We start from the raw sequence: 16,831 nt of genomic DNA, 5'->3' as shown, positions 1-16,831 counted from the left end.
TAGCAAAAAGGAGCCAAGTAAATTTTATCACAGCTAGTTTAAAGAAATTACAGTGTCTGTAAGAGCAATATTATTGCAATTCTTCTCTTAATTTTCGAGGTTTTTTTTTTTTTTCAAAATAGGATTGGTTTGAAAATTATACAATAGTATCTTGCGATATCATAACGGTAAATAAAACATCGTAACAGGTTAATGTATTACTGATGCTGTCTTTAGTGAAATTCCCAACGGATAATTCATTTACATGGATTTCTCCATCCTTTGCCATGGAAGATTTTTCGAAATAGTTAAGATTACAATTGCAAAATCGATTAGGTGAGAGTGTTAAGGAATGGGATATGAGGTTGAATGGGCCACTTTTGGTTTCTTTAAGTGCAAAAAAAAAAAAAAAAAATGGTACCAACCGTAATTCAAAGTAATCTCACAAAATTGTTTTCCTTCTGATGGAAGTTTTTTTTTTTTTTCTAATAGCGCAGCTGTAAAAATCAGATTGAAACATAAGTTTTCACTTCTATTCTAAATCAGTTAATATTTTAAAAGTATTTATTCATCTTCAGTTGTTCTAAATATTATGCATAGTTTAATTTTTCCTTTACTTATTTTAAGAAACATTTGGATTTAGTTTTAGGACTGTCATTTATGAAAGAATAATTGACTTTTAAATTATTGTTGGAGTTGAATGAGACGCAAGACATGGTGAAGATAATGTTACTTTATGTAGAAAATAATGTAAAAACTACGTTTTATTTTAGTAATCTATGTGTACAAAAATGACTGTTTGTTTGAGTGTACATACGTATGTTCTTTATAAGAACAGTTTAAGTCGGATCTTTGCTAAATTTGGGACGGAGGTCCTATGATGCTCAAGAATTCACATAGGGGGGGGAGGTAGTCTTTATACAAATTCGAAATTTACTTCAAACCTTTGCCAAATTCAACCCAGAGGTCCTTGAGATTCGCATAGGGGTTTTTTGTCCCTATGGGGAGAGGAGAGCTGTATACAGAAATCCATGAAACGGAATGTTAACGATTATTAATAACAATGACTGAAATCTAAAATTTTAACGAATACAAAGTGGTCTAAATTTAACTTTTGAGTCATAAAATTGATTTTCTCTACACATTGACGGGAAATTGTACGCTATTTTCTTTTCGTTCATTAAAGTCTGGTTGTTGAATTGGCATCACTTGACACAACTTTTGTTTTCGTTGTAGACCGTGCAAAGATGGGCGACGTAGCTAGTCTACGATTGAAAACACACACACACGCAGAAAGTTTAATACACTCAAACATGTTTTTATGTGGTGGATAGGGACCGCATAAAAAAAAATTCAAAACTTCACGAGTAGCTATAAAGAGTTGTTTTCGCAACACAGTCAAAAAAAATATTGTTTTTTTATGCGGTGAGTAGGGGCTACATAAAAAAAATCACGTAGAAAAGAACCAAAACATTTACGAAATAACAAGGAATTGCGTCTTTAAACGAAATCAAAGTAAACCAAGTGATGGTAATTTTGATGAATAGTCAAAGTTTCTCCGATGGAAACTTTTGGGAGGTCACAGTGACCTTTCATCGGGGTACCCATGTCGTCACTTGAAGATACTACCTCGCACTCGTTTTATAAATAATTTCGACATTTAGTTCGCAATTTGATGGAAATTTTTATATGCAGCATTAAAAAAATCGCCAAAAAAAAACACAAAAAAAAGATCGCACAAAAACAGGTTTGGGTGTAAATATTTAAAAAATATATGAGTAACGTCACATTTTTTGTTACCCTTTCACCCCCTCTTGTCACATACTCGCAATTGTCGCATCTCTTCGCCGCTCAAAGCATGACATCAATTGTGGACAGCCCCTAACTGATTTTCCTAAATATTTGCAGTTGTAGTTTCTTTTGATTAAATTAAACTCATTTTCTGCTTTTCATCATGAAAAACAAAGTTTTGTTCTTTTTCAAGTCGCATTAGCATTCTTTTTTAGTCAAAACTTCACCATTATTTAAATGGACTCATTTCTTTTTTTGTCTTGAGTTCTCCACAGAGTATTGTATCCTGCTAAAACAAGGGAACATCAAGTAGACAAAATTGCTCGTTTCAAATCTCTCACTGGTAGGATTCCGAGCCTAAACATGGATATGAGCATTTTGTGTGTATTTTTTTCTCATGAATTGTTGACATTGTTATTCTTTAAAGAAAGAAAAAAAAAGAAAGATATTTATCAAGAGTTAAACATCATTAAATAATTTGACGCTTAACAGTACAGGGCAAAACTAATTACAAAAATTTACGTAGGCGTGAATTTTTTGCAGGATTAAAATAAAGATATTATCCAATGTAGTGCCTAACTTACTAAAATTTACTCATCAAAAAAATGTTTTTTTCATAGGGAGTTCTAAGAAAATTTTACTTTAATAAAAAAATAAAATTAAAAACAAAGAGTTAAAAGCATTTTTTTGATCATACTGAATTTAATTCTTTAATGCATATAAAATGTTCCTTTTCGTCTACTTTCCCGAAAAAGCAAAGGAAATGATAAAAAAGCATGAAAGAATGCATCTTGAAGTGAATCCCCTTAAAAAAAATTAAAAATGATTTTCAATTTTCGCTTTTTGATTCTTTATTTGCAAATAGCAGAATTTGCAGCAGCGATTACAAGCTAGAACCAAGAATTATAGGAAAGATATACCTAAACGAAAGTTTCGGGATAGCCACAACCAATCAGTTTAATACAACTATTACTTTTTTTTTTTACCCTTCGCTGTATTGTTCCGATGATTGCCATAAAGAATCATGTCCCATCAAGTACCAGGTTCAAACACGGGAGGTAAACTTTTGACTGAGCTTTCGCATAGTTTGAGACCTTCCCCGGTGCATTGTACCACGACGTCCTTAGATTACTTACAACTATCGACTGTCGAACTTAGCTATAGGGGGAGGGGCACTTCTAGACCCCTAGTGTAGTAAAATCTAAAGCGTATCCGCTAGGAGGTGGAGAAAAGAAGAGATAAACTCCAGCCTGGGCTGGCGCACAGTTTCGAACCTTCCCCGGTACATTGCACCATGACGGTGCCGTGTATTACTTACGACTATCGACTGAAGAACTCAGCATGGGGGGGGACCCCTTGTAAAATAAAACCTAAGGCGTATCCGCTAAGAGGTGGGGTGAGGAGGGAAAATTACCTGGAAGAATCTTTAAAACAGTGAAAATTACTGTGATTAGTATGACGGTTACTGTGATAGTGATACTTCAGAGTAGAAATCTCTGAATTGTGTTGGAGACAGTAACAGGAGGTTCCATTAGGCGTTTCTCGAAAAGGACAATCAAATTTAGTTCACAATCGACTCCCGCTGCAACGCGATTCAACTTACGCGAATTGGCTATAACGCGAATTTTCCACGAGTAACGAATTTTAGAGCTGAAGCGAGCGAATTCCTCGTCCACAACACGAATTTCTTTAGAAGGAAGTAGCGGCTTCGTTATTGACAACTAAATACATATTTTGCGAATGTTATTACATCCCATTAGCATCACACTGACCATCGAAAGTTCCCACATCAAACTAGTCTAGACATCACGTTGTTAGTGCATGAAAAAACCGCTCAGCAGCTTTCTTTTTTTGCATTTAAACATTAAAGTTGATGAAATATAATGGCACCTTAGTGAGCTGTTTCATCTAAAGCTTATGAAGATGGGGGGGGGGGGATAAAGTTTCTGACAATAAAAAGAAGATTAAGATTCTCGATATGCTTGGACAACAACCAAACGTTGACGGTAGCAACGCAATAAGTATCAGTGAATCTTCCGTACGTACAGTTAAAATTCAAAACAAAATGATATCCGTATAAATTTCAGAGCTTAGTTTCAATGTTAAACCTTGCAGAGTTTGAGTAAAGTATATGAAAATGGAAGCTGCTCTTGCATTGTGGATTAAAGAGTTTGGGAAGAGGGGCTTGTTGCCATAAATGGAAACGTTATAAAAGAAAAGGTGAAGCAACCGTATTTTAAAATGTATTTAATAAAAAATAACGATCCGATTATGCAGCATAAATCTTCACCATCTTCATTTTTAACTCATAAATATTATTACTGTATCTACTGTACAGTATTATTATAGTGCAGCATTTTATTATTACTACATACAGCAGGTACCGTGTTTTTTTATTTTATCTATCATTCTTTTTGCGCTTTTTAACATTTTGTGTTAAATAAAACAGCTTTTTTATTTTTTAAATACAGTAAAAGTTGAGTTTTTTATGTAAGAAACTGTAATGTATAGTTGAGGAATGCTTTTAAAGCAGTTTGAGGGGTGCTTACAAATGGCTAAAAATTTGGTATGTTTCTAAAAAATGTTTATGCGTACATTTTTCCATAACGCAAAATTTCGACTTACGCGAGGAGTCTTGGAACGCATTCCTCGCGTAAGTCGGGACTCGACTGTACATGCAAAAATGTTCATTGTTAAAAAGAAGAAACGTATGTAGTAGGGCTGGAAAATTCTGAAGACGATAAGGTAAAGGATGTAAATAAAGTAAAAGTGTATGAACTGTATTGCAAGTGCAATGCAGTTCATACTGCACAGTTCTATGCAGTAGTTCTATGCAAGTGTAATTGTATTGCACTTTGTGGCCTCTCCTCTCAATGTTTGGAGAGTTTAATTCATGTCATGTGTAATTCAATTGCGCGCACAGACGATTTTTGTTTAGCTTGTCAAAGCTTTTCGACGATATAAACAAGGTTTTTCAAGATCAAAGCTGTCACATTCAATTTCGTCAACTTTTGATTAAAACACCTACAGAGCTTTCCAAAACCCTTAACCAAATTCTCCAAAATCATTCTTGAAATTTGAAAATTAATATATTTTTTCTTTACCAGCAAACAAGTAATTTCAGTTGATAGTAAGTGTTTTTCAAATTTCAGTTTACGATGTTAAAACTCTAACTTTACTCGTCACTAATAGTATATACAGGCGCGCTAAGCATAAATGTGGTACCTGCATCTGAGCTCAAAATGAGAAATTCATGATTGAAGTTTTACAACTCGTTTCTTTGGTATGTGACTGAACTTATATTGTTGGAATCACGGTAGTCGTTTCGTAAACAACATTACAAAATGTTTCTACCCTGACGAGTAAATACAGATTTAACAAAAATTCTTATCTTCTTTTTTTTCATCTATTTTATATTTTAGTTTTGATGTACAAACTTGTTTATTTTGTTTCTGCTGAAAATAAACCACGAAAAGAACGTCGAATTCCAACAGTGTACTAACGTGTTTATTTCTGCGTTTAATAAGTGGGGAATCAAAAAAACGAATTTCTCCGAATAGGGAAGTTTTTGATTTTTCAATTTTATTTTTATATGATAGAGTAACATGTATGAACATCATAGGTGAAAAAATTTTTGCAATACGATAAGTAGTTTTTTTTTTTAATTAATTTTTAAAGTTCAAGCGATTGTGACGTCAAATGGCACAGGAAGTGACGTCATGCGCTCTTCCGCCGCGGGAGAAGCCGATGGACGTGCAGTTGGCTTCGACGACGAAACGTAAGGCTTACCTCCTCGCATTTAACTCCTCGCGTTTCTGGAACATTAAACGTCTCATCCTCTCGGAAATATTCGAATACCATCATTGATGTTTCTTGAGGAAGGTTATTAGATTGTGCTTTAACGAATTCGGCCTCCATAGTGCGTTCAAAAGGATTATTGAATTTCTTAAAAATAAAAATATCAGCGCGCTCAAAATGTCCGTAGCGAAAACAAGGGATCTTCGGCGGAAGGTTGCCCATTAGTGCCCTGTGACGTAAGTTCGTGACTTTTCAGAAGAGCGCACTTTTACGCCTGGATTTTTAAAAATTCATTAAAAATCAATCACGGTGTTTTAAAATTCGGCGATGTTGAATTTTTTTAGTTTTGAGCGTCAATTAACAATATCCAATAGTCAAAATATGAACATTTAATAGGTTGCAACTTCCCTATTGTCCAAAAACTCCTTGTTGTGTATACTAGGGTTAACTTGCTAGTCGTAGGGAGGGGGTTTGAATGCATAAGCCCAATTCTTCTGTGAGTTCCTCCTCATTTAGTCAATAACGATTCTATTTGAGTTAAGACAAAGAAATTTCAAGATTCTTGTACCTGCTTCTCATCTATCTCACTTTTAAATTGGAAACTTTTTAACTTTCAAAATTGGAAGAAATTTCCTAGCATTCATTGTTCTAGTGTAAATCATAAAAACCAGTTTCATCAGCTGTCTCACGCGTGATTTGGTTTGAAATCAGTATTTAAACGTAATCAGAACATTGCCGCTGAGTTTTCCTATTGTGTCATGCTCTTAAATATTTATCGAGAAAGATATACAATAAATCAAGAATGACATGGATCAAGAGTTGCATTTTAGATGGCTTTGAGGAAACAGCTGGAGCAGTTTGTAGACTAAATATTAGAGATTATCAAAAAGATTGCATTCGGTTGTCTCTCAGCAAAAATCGCTTGACAAATATACTCGTTTGTACATAAAATATTTCAATTAGATATTAATATCAAGGAGATGTTTTATTATTATCAAGTTTGTTCATGGTTGAGGTTATATTTTCATATCAAGAATCAGAATCGGCAGGATAATTTATGTTTCACAATCGTATAGTAGGCGGAACGTCAACCACCATGTTGGTTACCACAAAACTCACAGTTAGGAAGAACGTTTATCATTTTTCGTACTTTTTTTTTCTGTGATATTTTTAGCTCTGAACATTTTGTTATGTACTGTTACACTGCCGGCCACACAAAATGAAGGGAACTCACACCAAGAAGAAGTAGTCAGAAAGAAACGAAATTTTATGCACGTGATGGCAACATTAATATTAGAACGTGATTAAAATGAAAAAAAAAATCATTCATTAAATACCTTTTTAGTGCACTATTAGTGCAATATATGCTTTTAGTACTTCTAGTTTGAATACGAATTTTGTCACATGGTGAAATGACTGCAGCTGGTGCACCCACCCAATTTAAGCAAATTTCTAAAAGACAGAGTTACATTATTTCGTTCTCTAAACGAAGATTTTTCTTTCATCAAACAAAAATATTCTTTTTCTTCCGTAGTTTTTACTTTATTTTGTTATTTGTCTTATTTATTTCTTTGTGCAATTAATAATAAAAAAAGTGAACCTGACTTTTAACAAAGAATAATATTTTTTGGGTAAATATGATGTTCTTTGTAGAATATGAAGCTTATTTTTGAAAAAAATTAGGCATTTTCAGTAAGCAATATCATAGTGAGACGTTTCCAACTCACAAAAAATTTTATTATTTCGCTGCATTTATTCATTGGCATCTACCAGATACATTTTTTTTCTTTCCTTCAAGATGGAAAACAGCGATGGTTTATCTCTTCACTTGTTCGGTTACATGTAACACATAGATGGAGGAACACAGTTTCCTGAAATTTAAAAAAAAAAATAATTAATTAATTTGCTTTTCCCCATCAAGAATCGCAGTTGCGTTTTTATTTATTTACTATCTTTATTTTATTTATTTTATTTTTTTCTTTTCAACATTTTTTTACATTGAACTATTACTGATTATTAAATTACTAGAAAGTCGCCCGTCAAGGTATGACGGGTAAAAATTGCTTCCATTCTTCTACATTTGAACGAAGCAACTGTCTGTTTGGTGATATTTTGATAGTTGAAATTTTAACCCTAACTACAGCGGATTAACTCTAAACTCCACTAGATAGCGTTCACTGTTGACCATTTACATGTTTCTTCATTCTCCCAAAAAGACAGTTTTACCAGTAAAACAGTTAAGTTACCGGATCCAGTTCAGCCTTGTCACAATGAAACCTTTCCCTGCATATTGAAACATTACCGAAACACATTATGAAATTATCATGCCGTGGTGCCAGTTTCATTGTTTAAACACGCGAATTACTCGATCATCGGTTATTATTTATATGAGGATTATATTACAAAGCACTAAAAGTTAGAATAAGTACTTATCAATTCAATCAAGCATGGACCAGTTCACATCATCGCTTTTACTTTCGAGTTAGTCCATGCAGCGTGGAGTTTACAGCTGGTCATATTTACTTTTAATAGCTGTGTGTGTCTGTAACCTCATATCCACGAGAACAAAAGCGATATGAGAGTTGATCCAGATGCCAAAATATTCGTCATTTTTCGGGGAACCTCACACGCCCGGTCTCACCTTTGTGCAACATCAATTACTTGTTAAAACGCTAAAACGTTAATCTTTAGAGACTATTCCTTCTCGCCGAAAATGCGGAACGCTGCTAGGAGATCAAAAACACCAATTTCTTTCTCTGCTTTGAGCTAAAGTGGATTGAGTAGACCTTGTGCGAATAATTCCTGGTTTGAGCGAAATGGGAAGTTAGAAGTGCGGTTTTGCGCGGCGGTGCGTCGAGAAAAGAATTCATTGATTTGCTGCAGATTGTACCACCGCAAACGGCAAGAACAGAACAAAACCCCTAGGGGACAAATCTCCCAACACCCCCTAAGTTGGTGTACACCGCCGAAGGCTGTGTACCACAACCGGTCGCAGACAGGTTGTGCCAGCCGCCGTAGGCGGTAAGCCTATCCCACTCAAAATCTGTACGCGTCTGTCTAACAGCCTATTTTAAAGAACGGGAAGGGTTGGAGGACAAATTTTACGTTTAATATTCCCTCTTTCTTTTAGACCTAAGTTTTAAACATGCGCAACTTGACATCACTTTAAACAACGAGGTAGCCCCGGCAATGTCTGACGACGCAGCAAGCAGATAGTTTACAACATAAAATCCGACCGTAACCGTATCTATTTAGCTATGTACGTAGGTCATTCGAACTCCTGGAGAACAAAAGCAAACTGAGACTCCATCCAGTTGCCAACGGTTTTTTTTTTTTTTTTTTTAATCTTTTCGGGGGACCTCATTTGCCCGATCTTATCTTTGCAAGACTTGAATTAGCGCAAATATTAATTAAAACATCAGTTTTAAGAGATATTTCATACATTTTTAATCCGCGAAATGCTGCTGCTGATACCTCATTTATAATATCCTTTCTCTGCGTCGAACATAAGTGACGCAGTAATTAAGTTGATCTTATTTAAACAATTCTTGATTCAAGCAAAAGTGGATTTAGTTCGATGGGCGCTGTGGCGAAAAAGGGAATAAATTTATGTACTGTTGATTAATTTACGTACTTCCGTAGTCGGTAAGAAAGGGTGTAGTCCCTAACGCACACCACCTATGGCGATGTATTTCTACCCGCTGTGGGCGAGTTGTACGTGATGCCGTAGGCGGCTTGTATTATACAACGTACAGGAGTTAACAAACTTAATATTAAGAAAAAAAACTCTTTCGATGCTTTAATTGACAAACCGTGCATCACTTTAAACGATTCAATTATTGTTTTAACCAGAACGTCGCCCGTCAAGGTATGTCGGGTGAAAATTGCTTTTACCCTTCTACATTTGAACGATGCAATTACTCTTTGGCAAAACAAAAGAAACTTCAAAATGCTGATTCTTACGTAAAATGACCCCCTGAATATGACCTCCGTTTTCCACCGATGCGTACCTTTTTTTTTTTTTTTAAAGGTACCCAAGTTTTTTTTTTTTTTTTTTTTTTTTTGAGCAATCACGATTGTTTATTGTTCTCACTTGACTGTTTTTGGCGTCCGTGCCTTTTTCAACTTGGACCAGGCCTGCAGCACCACCGTCCACCGGTGGCGGCGCGGCTGGTCCTGACCACTGTCCCCCGGAATCCACTTTTGCTGGACGGTGGCGTCCATGTCCTACACACGCATGTTCATGCACAGTCACCTACGCGCGCACGCCTTTACACACATACACACGCCTACGTGCACACAAGTAAGCCTACATACACAAACACACAACTATATGCACGTACGCACCCAGGAGGAGGGACATGCTTGGGCGGGGGAGCCATTTCTAGAAACAATAACTCTAACCAGTAGAGTCTTGTCGCATCTCGTGATTGCGAAAAACATAATTTGAATTCAAAATTTCAGAATTCAAATTAATTTTCTTTTTTTTTTTTTCAATTTTTTTACATTTCTTTTCTTTTCTTTTTTTTTTTTTTTTTTTTTTTTTCGCTGGGGAAAGGAGTTTTATATTAATTGCTAACATAGTTTTGGCGGGCAAGAGAGTTTCAAAGTTCAAGATCATGGACACCGATAGCAAAGGAGGGACTTGGGGGGTATACTCCCCTCCCAAAAAAAATTAGAAAAATCACGAAAAACGATCTTTTTATTCTACTTTTTTTAAGAAAGATGTTATAAAAAATTTTCGGTGCAGAATGAGAGTATAAGACTCGCTTCTATGACTTCCATGTCCAAAAAAATATTCGCGATCTAAAAAAAAATTTTTTTTTTAAATGTCTTGTTAATGTCGCACTTGCATACGGGTTGAATGTCATGTCTCCATTCAAAAAGACATTCTTCTGGCTGATTCTTATGAAAAATGATCACTTGTTTCCAAATACGACCACCTTTCACCTCATCACGCCTCCCTTTTAGAACCACCCTCCCCCCTCCTCTGATTCAGAGACATTTTTTTTTAATTTGGAGGGGGAAAAGAGCATTACAGTAACCGTAAACAGTATTCTGAATGACTAGAAATGTGCAAAGCTCAAAATCTAGTGCATATGTAGCAAAAAATAAAACTTACCCTCCCCCAATTAAAAAAAGGGAGCTGCTTTTCTACAAAAATCGATACGTGTGAGAGGAAACCGTAGATCATATTCGGATTCAGGGGGCCAATTCACGGAAGAATCAGCCGGAATATAGCCTCAGAAGCATTTGAGAGTTTTTTTACTGCACAGTGTATTAGGGGAGGGGGTGCCCCCCATGCTTTCCTTTTTGCTACTTATGCACAAGATTTTGAGCTTTGTACATCTCTAGTCATTCAGAATAATGTTAATGGTTATTGTAATGTCAGGGGAGGGGGGAGGTTCTAAAAAGGGGGCGTAATGGGGGGATATGTGGTCGTATTTAGAAACAAGGGGAACATTTTACATAAGAATCAGCCAAAAGAATGTCTTTTTGAATGAAGACTTGCGATTCAACTCGTATGCAACGTGCAATATTCACATGATAGTAAAATAAGGAAAACAACGTTACAAAAAGCACAAATTTGCCAATTACAGCAGACGCGTGTTTCGGCGTAACAGGGAACGCCTTTTTCAATGCAAAAAGTAATGAGTTTATGGATGAAAAGACAACCGACAAAAGCTAAGAGCAGATAAGCATGCAGCTTAAAAGATAAAAACAGCGGATTAGCCAAATACCAATGAGAAAACTATAAACCGATCAGGAACCAATAGGAATGCAAGAAAAGGCCAAGAGCTTTCTCTTAGGTACGAAACCCAGAAAGAAAGAATTCAATTGGACAAAGATTAAGCCGAAGCGTAAACAAAAAGAAAAGAAAATGTCGGTAACCGCGAACCGCAAGAGAGGGAAAACTGAATGGAAGAAAAAAATACACCATAAAATACCATTAACAGACACAAAAATATTCGAAAAAAGGAAAAATAAAGATGAATAGAAGAAAATTGGGGGGGGGGGATGTCAACAAGACAAAAAAGGTAAAAATAAACAAAAGAAAGATAGATAAAAGTGAATGGGAAAGCAAAGGGGGATGGGGAAAGGACAGTATTAAAGATATGAGAGCCAAATGTTTCAAAAATAAGGAACTGCTTTAAGATCACTAACTAAGTTAGAACTGTTACTCAAAATATAAAAAGATTCCCAAAAATCAAGATCTGATGAATTGGGGCATTTTTGGATAATCTGATAAGAGTAAAATCAAAAGAGTGATTCGAATCTCAACAATGTTGAGCAATAATAGACTTATTTAATTGCTGTTTTTCCACATAATTTTGATGTTCTTTCAAGCGAATTTTTAAAGCACGCCGAGTCTGTCCAATATAGGCAAGTTTACAACTACAATTAATTCTATAAATTCCTAAACAATTAAGAGGGTCAATAGGATCTTTAAGAGAAGAGAATGAAAGTTTATTAATAGGAGAGAACACCACCTGTAATTGGAAACGTTTTAGAATATTAGCAACCTGATAGCTTACAGATGGAAAGAATGGCAAAACAACCAAATTCTTTCTGATGAAGGTTCGGTTAAAAACATTAGTTTGGGATTTATTTGAAAGTTTTTTTATAAATGGAATCAATCAAAGCTGGCGGATAGTCTCTATCAATTGCCACAGCTTTAAGATAATTAAGTTCCACTTTAAGAAGTTCCGATGAAGAACAAATATTAATTGCGCGATAAACAAAGGAATTGAAAGCGGAATATTTTTGATTTGGAGGATGAGACGATAGTCTATGAGGAGGTAAAGAAACAGCAAAAGTTTTGCGATAAACAGTAGTTTCAAAACCAATTTCAGTACGAGAAACAAGTACATCAAGAAATGAAATTCAATTATTCCGTTTTTGATTGATTCCATTTATAAAAAAACTTTCAAATAAATCGTACCTAAGAGAAAGCTCTTGGCCTTTGCTTGCATTCCTATTGGTTCCTGATCGGTTTATAATTTTCTCATTGGTGTTTGGCTGATCCGCTGTTTTTATCTTTCAAGCTGCATGCTTATCTGCTCTTGGCTTTCGTCGGATGTCTTTTCATCCATAAACTCATTACTTTTTGCATTGAAAAGGGCGTTCCTTGTGACGCCGAAACACGTGTCTGCTGTAATTGGCAAATTTGTGCTTTTTGTAACGTTGTTTTTCTTATTTTACTGTTCAGCACAAAGGTATTTATTTATCTTATTCACATGATAGTTTTTTTTTTTTCCCAAATCTCGAAAAAATTTTTGGACAGAGGAGTCATAGAAGCGAGTCTGAAACTCTATTTTGCACCAAAATTTTTTTTATAAACATCTTTTTTAAAAAAGCAGAATAAAAAGATCGTTTTTCGTGGTTTTTCTAATATTTTGAGGAGTATACTCCCTCCCCAAGCCCCTCTTTTTTGCGATCGGTACTCTCTAACTGCTCTAAAATTAAGAAAAATTTAAAAACTTGGGGGGGGGGGGGGCTTTTATAAAAAATGTTACGTATAGGGGGAAAACGGGGGTCATAGTCGGATTCAGGAGGTCATTTTACATAAGAGTCAGCCGACATCAGCCAACGAAATGACAGAAGCATTTTTTTTTTTTTTTTTGCCGCACAGTGTTATTTGTTCGGTGATATTTTAATAACTGAAATTGTAACCCTAATTTCAGTGGATTAACCCTAAACTCCTGTACGTACCGTTCATTGTTGACCATTTTTTCGTTTCTTCATTCCCTGAAATGACAGTCTTACCAGTAAAATTGTTAAGTTGCCGGATCGGGTTCAGCCTTGTCACAATAAAGCCTTTCCCTGCATGTTAAACATTACCAAAACATATTATCAAATTGTCATGCCGTGGCGCGAGTTTCATTGTGGAAGCACGCGGGTTACTCGATCATCGGGTATTATACCATGATGACGAAATACCTATACACCACCGTCAACTTCAAGCTGTGAGTTAGATGAGTTATATGAAAGTTATATGAAGAAAACAATTAAACTTTTGGAGGAACAAAATCCAATACAAACCATCGCCACGAATGTAATGACTAAGATTTATGCAATCACATCCACTCTGACAGACAGTGACAGTGCAACCATTTGCTTCACCAAGTGCCAGCGTATCGCAAGTACGAATACATCTTATACAATCACTCCAATATTGACCTCCTTCAGGGCGGCATTGAGCTGAGGAAAAAAATAAGCTACAGAATTGAGAACTGAAAGCACGCAGTAAAATATTATGCAAAATCGACAGACTTGCTACACCATGAAGGAAGAAAATAATAGACTCTCATTTATTTTATTATATCTTATTATCCGACTTATAGCTTATTATCCGACGTTGCCTGGGGAGAGGGTAGCAACTTAATTCTCTTCGACCAGTGTCGTTCAACCTTTTATTACCCGCGGGCCATCCCTCATATTAAGATGAAACTCGCGGACCAGAATAGACGTAAAATTTGTTGTTGTTACTTACAGGGTGTCCTGAAATAAACTGAGACTGATTTGAAAAAATTGGGGGAAAATGACAGGAAAACGGTCAATGAAAAAAATAAAAACGCTTCTTGAAGAAAATTCATGTGGTGGGCCGTAAAGTCCCCCCCCCCCCAGAGTTCCAAATTTTAGTTCAAAAATTTTTCCATAGATGGCGCTGCAGATAGTAAGCTTTTTAACTCAATAAAGAAGGATTGAAGTTCACCGATTTTTTCTCCGATTGCAACATGTGATTACAGCCGGCCAGAGATATTTTGAAAATATTGTTGCGTAAGTTTGTTTATTAAAAGCATTTTTCGAAAAACTATAATGTAGTTTTTTTATCTTTCCTTGATTTGAGGTCTTACGATCTGTAGCGCCATCTATTGGAAAGCTCTTGAGCTAAAATTTGGCACTCTTAGGGACAACACTCACGGCCCACCACATGAATTTTCTGCAAGAATTATTTTTTTATCATTAACCGTTTTCCTGTCTTAAATTTTTGAAAACAGTCTATTTCAGGACGCCCTAAATATAACTCGGATACCCGAACCCGAGTAACGATGCTACTCTATTTAAGGCAGACTGGTACGGCTTCTGTTTTCGAGAACCAATTTAGGTGAAAGTCCGATATGGCTCAGACATCACATGATAGATGGCAGCACCATCTGTCACCATTTCGATGATTTAGAACCGAACCAGAAGCCGAACAACAGCTAGTTTAGCTCCCCCAAGAGGTCATCGTTTCACTCGGAGGAATTTATGACCATGGGCATATTTAACGTCCCCCCAGCCGCGGATGGGACATCATGAACCGGCCCTGGCACTTACAGGCCAGCCGGCCCCTTAAGTCTTGCTCCTTGAAGTGGAGACGCTCCCCGCCCCCCGTCCTTTAGGGTTTTTTTATGTAAAAGATAGAGCGGATGATACATCTTCTAGTTTTAGAAGGGAGTCACCATTAGAATTTGAGGATTCAAATAAGGAGAACTGCGTTTACGAATGTGGAGAAAAAGAATCAATAATACGAACACCTGCATAGTAAAAAGTGTAATATTCGTGCTGATGAGGGGGGGGGGTCGGGAGCCCTCCCCCGGAAATTTTTAAAAATTATAGCTTCAAAAACTTATTGTTAGACATTTTAGATGATCTTGGCGATGTTTGAGGCAGGAGATATTTGGAGAATTCTCCCCAAACTTTTTCAAAATCAGAGATCTAAAGCGTGTGTAAGCTATGTTTGGGAACACTAGGGGGGGGGAGAGAAGAGAAGGGGTTCAGGAATTCTTTCTAGTCAAAATTACTCAACTGAAGTTTCCAAAGCGCCTATTTAGGTGACGGTTGACGCGTTTTGGGGGGAAGGCGATGTATTTTAAAAGTGCAACATTCGTGTAGATGATGGGGGGTTCGGGGGCGCTCCCCAGAGCATTTTTTATGGAATTTTCACTAGGCGGCATGTTCAAAATAATTGAATGTCTAACTGTTGCTATATATATATATATATATCTTTTTATATCCGTCGTGAGATCAAAAACGTAGGGGACGTATGGAACTGGCGGCCCTTTAATTAATTCAAGCGTATCTTAAATACATACAAAGATATTAGGTTCAGCTTCTGGTTTATGAGTAAACCTTTAATAGATCTAAATATTGACAAAAAGAACCTGATTGTAAGTAATCGAGTTCGATTATTAGATTACCGGGAAAAGATAATATCTTGCTTTATAATATTAACTCCGAAATAAGGGGGTCCGAGGGTTTCTCCCCCGTAAAATTTTCAAGTTTGTAGTCTTAAAAACACATTTTATACGATCTTTGGTACTGTTAGGAGAGAAATGACTTGGTGGCGCTCCCCTGTCTATGGAGAGATTTCAAGGCCCTTCCCAGGAATTTTTTCTCATTTGTAATCCTAGAAATGCATTGTAACTGTCTTTCGTAATATTAAGGGGTCTGAGGACCACCCTTCTCTCACTCATTTTTCAAAATTGAAACCTTTTAAAAACGCAAATATTACCTCCAATTATGTAAAGAAGAGGGGGGTTCTCCGGCGGAATTTTTTTCCAATTGTAGTGCTAAAAACGCAGGTTAATACCATATTTTCATGATATTACAAGAAGTAAAGACTCGAAGCCTCACACCAGGAAATTTTTCTAACTTGCTGCCTCAAAAATGCATTGTAATTATTTTTGGTAATGGTAGGGGAGAAGAGGTTTGGAGAGCTCCTTCAGAATTTGGTTTAAATTGTAACTCTGAAAATGCTGTTTTAAACGATCTATGGGGATTTAAGACGAGGACAGATTGAAAGGCCTCCCATACGAGAACATTTCCTATCTCAGGAAAATTTTCTAATTTGTAAACTTAAAATCGCATTCTAGACTATCTTTGGTAAGGTTACGGATACAGATAATTAAAAAGAACACAAAACACACTGCATATTTTGAACAAAAGCAGTTTTGTTTGCTAAAGAAGTAATGCTGGAGTCAGATGCCTAGAGTGGCAGATTACCCTTAACTCCCTGGTTTCAAACTCAAAGGAACGTATTATCGCGATTCGTTCACTAATTTTTCCTTGATGGAATCAATAATATATATATATATATATATATATATATATATATATATATATATATATATATATATATATATATATATATATATATATATATATATATATTTTAATGTGTAGTTAAAATTAAAGAAATCATTTGGCAATTTCTTGGAAAAACCACGATTATTAACGGAAACGGCACATCTTAACAAAGTCTAATCATATGAGTCGT

This window comes from Uloborus diversus, chromosome 6 (assembly GCF_026930045.1).
Source record: "Uloborus diversus isolate 005 chromosome 6, Udiv.v.3.1, whole genome shotgun sequence".
In the NCBI taxonomy this organism is placed as follows: Eukaryota; Metazoa; Arthropoda; class Arachnida; order Araneae; family Uloboridae; genus Uloborus; species Uloborus diversus.
This window is presented reverse-complemented; position numbering follows the sequence as displayed.